Genomic DNA, 10,519 nt, shown 5'->3' with positions numbered 1-10,519 from the left:
AAATTTCTGAAACCCTCACTAAGCATGAGCACACATTTGACCTCTGAGTCAGTTTCATCACCCATCTGGCCCCTGTCTGAACCCCTGCCTCCATGGAGAATTCTTGAAATCCATTCTATTTTCCACCTGCAGCTGTTTTTTGGGATTTAAAAAAAAATGATACAGCATTTCTAAGTCTCCCCAATGGCCCTGCTCCTTGACTCTCTATTCCCACCAACACTCTTTTGCCTGCAGTGTTTGTGTTATCTGATAATTTCAATCCAACAACAGCACGAGTGACTATCAGAATCAAATCTGGTCCTCGTGCTGGACAACAAAAATTAAGATGGCAGGAAACGGTGTTGAATAAAAGCTGCCAGAAGTCAGCTGAACGTACTAGCCTGGATATGGGACAAATGAAACTCTTCTACTCAGCAGAGGCCACCTTCCACAGCTACCGATCAAAATGGTCCTCCTACGCAACTAGTTCCCAAAGAGTTCTCTCTGTCCAGTTCATGTGGCCACATCACTCAAGAATTCATAATCATCATGACAACAAATATTTCTTCTTCATATACCACCTGACCAGCCAGTGCTAGAAGCTGATGGTAGAAATGTAGGCAAACAGAGAGACTCTGCTCCTGGTAGAAAGAAACTGTTCTCAAACAAGTAATGTTAATAAGTCATGGAGACTTGTATTTCTGGGTTAAATATAGTCAGGAGAATAAATCAAAGAAAGAGTTAGAGGCAGGAAGTCCCTTAGGAATTCATTATCTAAATATGCATTGCTTATAAATACCAAACAAAAAATAAAGGTATGCTTAATGAATAAACTGATGGTCTAAAAATATCAATATCTTAGTTTACAGATCTATTGGCCATTTGATTAGCATTTGGATTACTCTACATAAGTAGGATACATTTGCTTACTGTCTTAGTGATTTAAATGAAATCATAATAATCACTTATCACTGATATTGGGACATGAGTATGATCAGCCAGTTCCTTGCTTCCCCAGAAACTGTCTTACTAATAGGATATCTACACTCTTCCTCCAAAAGGCTGTGTTTTCCCCATTGGTTTCTCAGTCATCCAGCCCAAAAGTCCCTCTGGAGAAAGACCAATTGCTCTTGAACGGGAGCCAGTGATTATGACTAAATGTCTCTTCTGCTTGTTCAGTGTGTCAGCCCTGTCAATTGTCGACAAATGGCATATTAACCTGCTGTTGACTCTATGTGCCAAGAGCTCAACAGAAAAACAAGTTTAAACAAAGTTGGGGGGATTTACATGAGACAGAAGAAAGAACAGTCCCCACTGCACAAACACCAGCACATTTCGGGATCCGTCTGTCAATCTTCTTTGGTTAAAAGATCACTCAAGCTCCATTACACGGTCTGCTTCAGAGAGAGAAGAGACAGGTAGGAGAGCACCCGATCTTGCGGGTGGGTAGCATTTACACAGAGGATGCTGCTTTTGATGAAACCCGCCCAGCCCAGGAGCAGAATCCCAACAGCCTGCAACCCACCTCAGGCGTGGGCCTACCCCACAAGCTGCTGTGGCCCTGACACAGCTGTTTCCGTTTTTTATTACGATTTTCTCCGCCTTTCATTCTCCAAGCCAACAAGAAGCTCAGGGGGCCCATCTGTTCCTCCCTTGCCCCTTTGCCTGTTCCCAGAAGCGAAGCACACACATGCACACTTGCACACGCACATGCACCCCCTTGCCACCACCTCACCACCCCAAACTGCTGTGGGGACAGCTAAGAACAGGAACTAGAAGTGGGCATCACTCCACACCCCTGGTCAGCCCTCCAGTGAGCAGAAAGGAGAAAGAGCTTTGGGGAAGAGGGGAAATCCTTAGATATCCGCAAAGCAAGACTCTGTGGTATAGGAACAAACTTTTTTGTTTTGTTCTCACTTTTTACTTAAACTTTTCCTTACAAACAAACAAGAAAGCTGAACTTAGATCTTAAGCTCACAATGTAAGTGATGTCAAATCCAGAATTCCTAAAATCAGTGATTCTATCAGGCTTAAGTAAAGGCAGAAATTGATTGAAAGAAATTTCTCCTCAAGATTGAGCAGAGTATTATTGTTCCTATAAAGAAAAGCACTGCAAAAACCGGTTCAGCTCCTAAAACTCCAAGGATATATGTAGGTCTTTGAGAACACTGTTATGTGAGATGACCACAACTGGACTTCTTGGCTGACTTTCTTCCTTAGGTGGCAAGAGTAAGTCCTCTTGTCTCACTCATTTCTTTGCAGTTTATCCCTTGAGAGCCATGCACCCAGGAAGGACTGGGACAGCCCATGCAAAACTAGTGTCAGGACCTCCTTGCTTCTGCTGGCATCAAATTTTCTGGAGCACCAGTTCTCTTCTGCTTCTGGATTGTTCTAGAACCTACAGCATTAAATTAAAAGACTACTCTGAACCAACGAAGTCTTTAAGTTCTTTTCTCATCACTTCTCTCTCCAATGGATCCATCTCCAGCTATACAGAAAATTGCCCCACAACCCCCGACACACTGTTGGATCATTCAACTTGTAAAGTAGGGTTTCTCAGCCTCTGACCAATGGCTTTTATTCACAAGGTTCTGGCATTCAGTATCCTCTTCAGACTTGCTGCAACTCTCTCCAATTGTGTATCTCCAAATCAGCTAGAACCAGATGTCCCCAGAAATGGAGGAGGAGATTGAGAATCACTGCTGTGGTTCTCTGTTTATTCAGCTCTTGGTCTGGGAAATATTTTCACTACTTCTTAGTTAAAAGGTTGAAGATTTGAACTGACTCCCTCAGAGAGCTCAAGTGAGTCACTTTTGAACTAGGCTTATTATTCTGCTACTTAGATAACTCTACATGTTTGCTTGCTTTTCACTTTGTCATTATATTCCAATTACTTTATATGGGTTTAGGCCCTTTATAGGAACAGCTCTTTAGCGTCCAGGTCTAGACCACTGGAGTTGTGTTTGCCTCTTTTTGTTTTTAAGGCACCACCTGCAGCACATGGCAGTTAGCACCATCTCATTCACACCACAGTGCCTGGCACATAGTAAACCCTCAATAAATACCAGAAGGGAATGAAGTTGGTGGGGAAAGAAGGGCATGATGGAGGGAGAGACAGGGAATAGGATTTCAAACTCCTTGTAGAAAGAAAGAATGCACAGTTTGGGTAAATTGCTTCTGCCTTTGTGCAAGTGCACCTTTTGCCCTTACAGGTACATGCTTCTCAAATCACAAAAATCTTAAGTCTGGATAGGCTGGCTCTGGGGGTTAGATGCAAATGAGACCCAATTTTCTGCTAAATGGCATCCTCCAATTTGAAAAGCTTTTGAAATGCAACAGTTTTAAACCCAAACTGATGCCTTGCCTATGTTTTTCTTCTTCCACTAGTGAACACACTTAATAGAGTTTGGACCTTGGGTCTCATCCACCCCAAATCTGCAGAACTAAAGCCACCTCTAGATGGGCTGGGGAATAGGGGGAGTGCTGCAGACATGGAAGGCATGCACAAAAAGCAGCTGAAACAGGCACCTCTCTCCCAGTACCTCATACAAGGCCCAGTCCTGCACATTAGGATACAGTCAAGCTTCATCCAGGCTTGAAGTATGACTGAAAGGAACAGTTGAAGTCAGGGAAGAAAGACAGAGGCCATTAAGTTAACTTTTCCAGTAATGTAAAAGGTCATTTAAAAGGTACATAAGATAATCCCTGGTACCTTGTTGTTATGGAGTAGAAACTGGTGGTCAACTTAACACCAGCTGGATTAAATCAGCATGGTACTAACTGCGTGACAGCCCACCTGAGGAAAGTTGCCCACAGAGAGACATGGAAAAAGTGCTAGGCATTGTGAATTCTCCTAAGTGTTGCTGTTGGAGCCGTTGGTTCTCTTGGAGGAGCGCATCATGACTAGCATCCCTGATATGAGTTCGACAATTATTATCAGAGCTCAGGACTTTGTTGGTGAGAATGACTATGGTTCACTTTGGGGAAGCTCTGGTCCTTGCATCCAGCATTGCTTCCTGGCTCTGAAGGGGAAGATGTGTGCTGTTTAATCAGAAGAAACTTTCACGCTGGCTTTCTTATCAGCAGAGGAGCTTAGGACCTCCGGATCACTGAGGATGGCTGTGGTGCTTTTCAGGACATCCCTGGTCTTTGCTGTGAGTGTGACTTCTCAGCTCCAGCGTAGAACCTCAACCTACCAGCACAGCTCCTTCACCTCGCTAGCGTAGACTATCTGGCTTCCACCACTGATCTTTGGGCTTTCCTAGCACAGATCTGTAAAACAGACTGGTGTGAGTCCTTCTTGTGGGCTCTAGACCTCCAGTTGGACTTGTGGGAGGCATTGTCATGAGCTCTGGATCTTCATCTGGACTCATGCAGGATACTGCTGTGGGATCCAGGCCCCTGGCTGAATATTCTGGGTCTTCAGTGTTGTGGATAGATTTCCTGCACTTTCTATGTTAACTCTGGGTGACCATCATAAAATAAGATTATAAATTCTGTGTCCTGATTCTAATTGTTCTACTCTCAACCCCTGACTACAACACTTGCATAGGACCAAGGTATAAAATTCACTTTCCATGTGTTCTCCCCCACCATGTTGCTATCATGGCCATCTAGGTCACCTCACGCTCTACCTCACAATCAAATCAAATCAAATCCTAAAGAGCAGCCCTAGTTGTTCACTGCTCTTTCTCCATCCTCTCATCCCAACAGTTTCATTAACCACAGCCTATCTGCATTTTTAAAAATACAGAAAACCCTACACTTCTCCTTCCTTCCACCGTGTCTTTCTGAGGTCTCTCCATCACTCTTTTCACTTCCCTGTCTCCCAACAACCTCAAGACCTAGCCCTTCTCTTACCTATGTCTAGGTCTCCTTATGCTGCATTCTCCCGTCAGCGTTCCGTCTGCTGCGCCTTCTGTGCAATCTGCCGGTGCCCTGGGATAAGCCTTCCTTGAGCCTCAGTTCTCTTCACGCTCTCACATGAAGGCTGTAAGAATCTCTCCCTCCCAACTGTCAATGCACATTGAACTGAGCACATCTACAATGCTGTGGACTGAAAGATAAAACGTGTGTCTTCAATCAATGAAATTATACATTTAACCCATGTTACAGCCACTGTGCATGCATTGTTCTGCTTGCCTGAAGCTCAGCATTCTTAAGGGTGTGATCCCTATGCTCCTTGTCAAACATGGCATATGCTAGCACTGTACTTATCAGCACACAGACAAGTGTATATTCATGCATGTATGAAATATGACAGGAAGAGTAAATAAGCATTCCTGCCTTAAAGAATACTTGTACAGCACTCTGAGAGCCTGAACCAAGGGAAATGCAAGTTCAACTCCAACCTACACAACTCATCAAAAGCTTAGCAACTTATCAAGACCCTGTCACAAAAAAAGGTTGGGGTTGTAACTCAGTGCAAAGGTCCTGGATTCAAATCCCAGTGGTACCAAAGAGTGAAGAAGAAAGAGAAAAAGAAAAAGAAAGGAGAGAGAGTAGGATCCGGTATACACACGTAGTTCAATAGGTGTTATAGTAAAAAATATATACTTATATATTTTTAAAAGCCTAACTTGTATACTTCAAAATACTTGACTTATATGAAAAACACAGATGTTTATGCAAATCAGTGAGAAAAAGCATTAAAAGTGACAGTATTGTGACCTACAACACACAGATACCCTGTGTGTACAGACTACAAACCACCTAACAGACGCATTCCATTTCACCTTCACAGCAGTCCTGGGAGATGGGTGTGGTCTCTCCCATGTATCCAAGCAAACCGAAGCTCATCCCACTGAATTTAAGCAACTCACTTTGTCTTGGTGCCAAAGTCTGAGCTCAAGAATCCCTAAACAACGTCTTATCAAGTTCTCTCATCAACGAGGTAAAAGGTATTCACTCCCCTGGAAGTTACCAAATCTCACTGCCTGTCCTACAGCTGTGCTGCTGCCACTCACAAAAGGAACTGGAGCATCTTTCAACTCCCAAGTGGCCCTTCTTTCCTTAGGGGGAGAAATCAGAAAGGACCTTCTCAGTTCACACACTGGAGGTTGTAGTTAGAAAATAAGAAATCAAAGAAGCAAATAAAAACAAAGTCAAGCCAAAAACCAACATGGGTTAGTCCAGATCTTTTAAGAAACAAATGCTGAGATGGGATTAAATGAACAAGGATTTTATTAGAGGAAATATCCATGTTAGAAAATAGGGGGAGAACTAGACAAGCTGTTTAAGCCATCAAATGGCAATGCAGGCCTAACCAAGAGTAGGAGAAGGTAAAAGCCTCTAAGACCACTGGGTGAGACTTGAGTCAAACTTGGGTTTCCAAGAGTGAGGTTTTAACATGGTATCCTTGCTTTGTTCGTCCACTGGCCAGGGGCAGCCTGGGAAAGGCAAGGCGTGGGAGCAAGCTTGGCGTTTGAGCAGGTGCTCATTCCTTCGGTCAGTGACCCTTCCTGAGTTTGGAGATGTATTCTGGGTAAAGAAGAAAGACCTTCAACTGGGTTAAAGCAGCTTGTGTCCCTGTGTGTCCAGGAGGCTGCATTAACCACTGCACATGTTCCCTGTGGATGCAAAACAAAGAAGTGAGGCCACGCCACTCACAGGACTTCATCTGTTTAGCATTGCAATTTATTTGGTCTTCACAGTGAACTCTGCACAGTGACTCTGCACAGTGAAGCTTTTTAGCCCTCCTTTCCAGGGATATCTGCTTTCCAAGAAGCACCAATCAGAGAGAACAATGAGATGCTGGGTCAGGACAGACCTGAGACTTAAATGAGGGCCAGAGAGCAAGGAGCCAAGAGAGCAGGACCAATGCCACAAACTCACCTCCACAGTTGTGGGCAGAGAGCCACAGATTACACTACTGCTGATATATTCTAGATGGTATCCTTCAACAGAATGACTCTAGAGAAGCTCCTCCCATTCTCCCTGGGAGGCAAATTGTTCAAGTCGATTCCTAAAAAAAAAGCAAACCCCATGGTTAGAGCATACAAGCAGGTTATCCTATAACTCCCAGCTCTAGATCCTACTCTCAACCCACTGCAAATGCTTTTAAACAGATCGATGATATTCCAGGAGAAGACAACAAAGCACCATCAGAGGTGCCAGCCTGTCTCATCTTTATTTTTTTTTTATCAGTACCAGGGATCGAACTCACAACTGCCTGCTTGCAAGGCAGGCGCTTATGCCACTGAGCTAAATCCCCAGCCCTCATCTTTATTTTTGATCATCTCTCTTTATAGGTGTCTGGATCTGCCCACTGGGTTTTACTTTTCACCTATGGGATCATAACCCTGAATTGCCAGAACCCTGAGTTCCTTATTGCCCCCAGTGGTCTCAAGCCATAAATTTCAAGTCCTATTAACTTGACCAGACAGAATTTTAGGACTCTTACAGAAGCATACAGTTAACCATCTCCTGTCAGCTGGAAAATCAGCTCAATTGCCATTCAAGTTCATGTCCGAAGTCTTTTATGTTAATGAAAGCACTAGAGTCTCAGAAGCTATGGAGACAGAAGGACATCCACGAGGGGAGAAGGAGCCAGCAAGGGGAAGGGAAAGCTAGGCTCATGTCACATGCATTCCCAAAGGACAAATCACTTTGCCCAAATTGCTCTACTGGATCACGTGTGTAAGTCCTGTGTGACACCAGCCTATACAGTTTCACTGTTCTGTTCTGTCTTGAGAAATCTATGTACATAAGTGTGTACTTCATGGGACAAATAGTGACACAGCATGTCAGTGGCCAAGGACACCAGCTTCTGCTCTTTGATACCTTGAGCTTCATTCACATTTAAAGAGTGATACTTTCCCTTCCTTGGCCGCCTTTGCCCTTGCTTTCCCTCTCTCATTCCTCCTCCTCTCCTCCTCTTCCTCTCCAAATCTGTCAGGTCTCTTGTTGCTCTCTCCCACCTGGGATGACTTTCTGCTACATCTACATTCTCAAATTCGACTTGCATTTCAACTCTTCCTGCCTTCATGAAGACTTCTGTTGTCCTCTCTCAATCTCATTTTACACCAATAAGAACTTTCCTTTGAAGTAGAAATCTTCGTATTCATAGCTTGTCCTCCAGGATTAGATAGAACATTCATTGAACGCAGATCGCATTCATTTATCTCATCTTGGTTGATTTAGAGTGAATGGAATAAGCTCTTAAACATAGTACATAACAGGTGTCTCATGCACGTTCATACATACATTAACAAGTACATGGAGATACACTCAATCAAGTATTTAACACTGGCTACACAGCTTCATTTGCATAGGCTTCTCACTTTGTTCAAGACCGAAGTCATCTTATTCTTCTCATCTTGGTTTCCAGCTAGAGTGGGAGGCCTCATCATCTACCTAGTTAAAAATCATCGTGGCATCCCGAATTCTTCCCTACTCTTTTACCTTCACATCTAATCAGTTCCTAGATCTCCCAACTTTTCTGAGCATTTCATTTCTTCCTCTCTTCTCTAACACCGCTCATCCACTTCAGAAATTCTTTTCTCTGTATTAAAGCATTAGCATCCTTACAGGTTTCACCAACTCAAAGTTTACCCTCTTTCTATTCATGTTGCCTATGGAGTGATCCTTCTAAACCAATTCTGTGTGTACAGTGGTACCTTGGCTCATGAATGCTTTTGGTGTTTATAATCTTGCAAACAGAAGGATTTGGTTGAGCTTTGCTTTTGTTTGCAAGTTCTGCATTGGGTGGTGAACATGACTGTGGGCATATTTCCTGCAAGAACAGAAATGCTACTGTCTTTTCCAGAACCTTAGAACAACTTAAGCTCACAAACTGAGGTATCGCTGTACGAATCTCCCACACTAAAGTACTGTGAGGAAGTCCAGGCTCTGAACGCCAGCCTAGAGATCTCTTGTGGCCTGACCTCTCTCTGCACTGACAGCTTTAGATGGTGCCTTTCCTGGTTTTGCTCCATGAAGTGAAAGCAACGCTGTGCTCTACCATGCTGCTTGTGGCTGCTTGCTTCTTTGTGTAGCTGGAGCTCTGCCACTGTCTGCCTCTCCGACCTCTTCTGCATTCATCCTCCAAGCCTGCAGTGGGCGCTCTCCTGCCCGAAGCCTCCCCTTCCTAAACGTGCTCAGCCTTCCCCCACCATGTCCCACAGCACTTTATTGTTACCTCTGTTCCACCATTCACTCAGTGTATTGCAATGTTGTTTTCGCACCTTTCCCTCCCATGACCTTGAGCCTTCTGTGAAAATGATGTCAGTATAGGATGTGAGCAAAAATACAGGAAATGTTTAAAACAGTATCAAAGCAAAAGGCACGTGTCATTCATTGTCCTCAAACACTACCCCTTGCTTTTGAACACACGTATCCCGTACTTCCTGCCACCTTTTGAAGCAGATCTGCAAGTTCTCTCTCTTGTCTTTCATTGCACTGTCACAGCTGCCTCAGTTTCCTAAAACAATTTCAAATCTTACCATCATCGTGATTCTGACTTCTGGGGAAGAAGCACGGGTCCCACGTACCAAATCAGGTGAACAAGGTGTATGAGGACACAGGGTGATGTTTTTATGAGCTTCCCCATTGGGTGGGATCGGGCAACAACCTTCACATATATTTTTAACACACCTCGTAAAGATACACACAAAAAGAGACTTCCAGAACTGCTTTAGAGAGTGGCAAGAACAATGGGATAAGTGTGTTCTTAGCAAGGAGGAATATTTTAAGGGTGATGAACAGCATTGTGTCTTCTATGGCAATAAAATCTTTTAGTTAAATGCACACCATATATTTTGGTCAGTCTTTGGTCAGTCTATTAACATTTGCCACAAGCAATGCGGATCTTCGGGTACCCATTCCTTCAAGAGATTCCAGAGATGAATTTTGTGATCCAAGGGGGCCAGGACCCTTGTCCAGCTGGTCCATTCTGTCCAGTTCATCCTGGCATAATTGGGAGACTTGATGGAACACATCAACTTCCCTGCACCTCCACCAGGGGCTCTTATTATGAGAAGACTTTATTAGTCACTTGTCATTATTCTAACTGCATTTGAAGCATAAGTCTTGAGAACTAGAAAGTAAAAATAATAAGTAAAAAAAAAAAAAAATAACCAAGCCACATTGTGTTTTCCTGATCAAGAAGGAATTTTCAACCCTCTAAACACTAGAAAACTATGTGAGATTGCAATGATTTGACTCCTTTTGCCTGGAAATGCCAGTATCAGCAGTCAGATCAAACAGCTCAGAGATCTCTGGAAAATATAGAGAAATCACCACATATCAAAATACAACTGAATGTAGTCTGGACCTTGAACTTTTTTTTTAAAGGGGAGGCTATATAAATGTAGATTATAACCTTCTCCCTGGAATTACTCTTCTATTTTGTGAGCAAATAAAATAAGAGTATCTTTTTCCATGAGTTCTAGGCTGTTTGACTTTGCCATGCCCCTGTTGCCTGACCCCTGGGCTCTTTCTTCACGATGGCTGCTTCAAGTTGTCACCTCCTCTGTCACCCACAGCCCAGCTGTCCAGAAGGAGATGGGACATATTGCAGGAAAGGAGTCTGAGGAAGGGT

The 10,519-nt window shown here is 43.6% G+C and overlaps 1 long non-coding RNA gene across 1 annotated transcript; it reads right to left on the bottom strand.

Annotated features, from left to right (window-relative positions):
* Window positions 1–6,139: 6,139 nt before the first annotated feature.
* Window positions 6,140–9,515, bottom strand: LOC134478193 (uncharacterized). The gene is made up of 3 exons (XR_010050679.1): window positions 9,423–9,515; window positions 6,814–6,943; window positions 6,140–6,548 (listed from the first exon to the last, which is right to left on the bottom strand). It is a non-coding gene; the product is annotated as an uncharacterized LOC134478193 (long non-coding RNA).
* Window positions 9,516–10,519: the final 1,004 nt, after the last annotated feature.

This window comes from Cavia porcellus, unplaced genomic scaffold (assembly GCF_034190915.1).
Source record: "Cavia porcellus strain 051 isolate PalLab524CR breed Dunkin Hartley unplaced genomic scaffold, mCavPor4.1 scaffold_12, whole genome shotgun sequence".
Classification (NCBI taxonomy): Eukaryota; Metazoa; Chordata; class Mammalia; order Rodentia; family Caviidae; genus Cavia; species Cavia porcellus.
The sequence above is the reverse complement of the archived record's forward strand: the minus strand, read 5'-3'. Positions and strand labels throughout refer to the sequence as shown.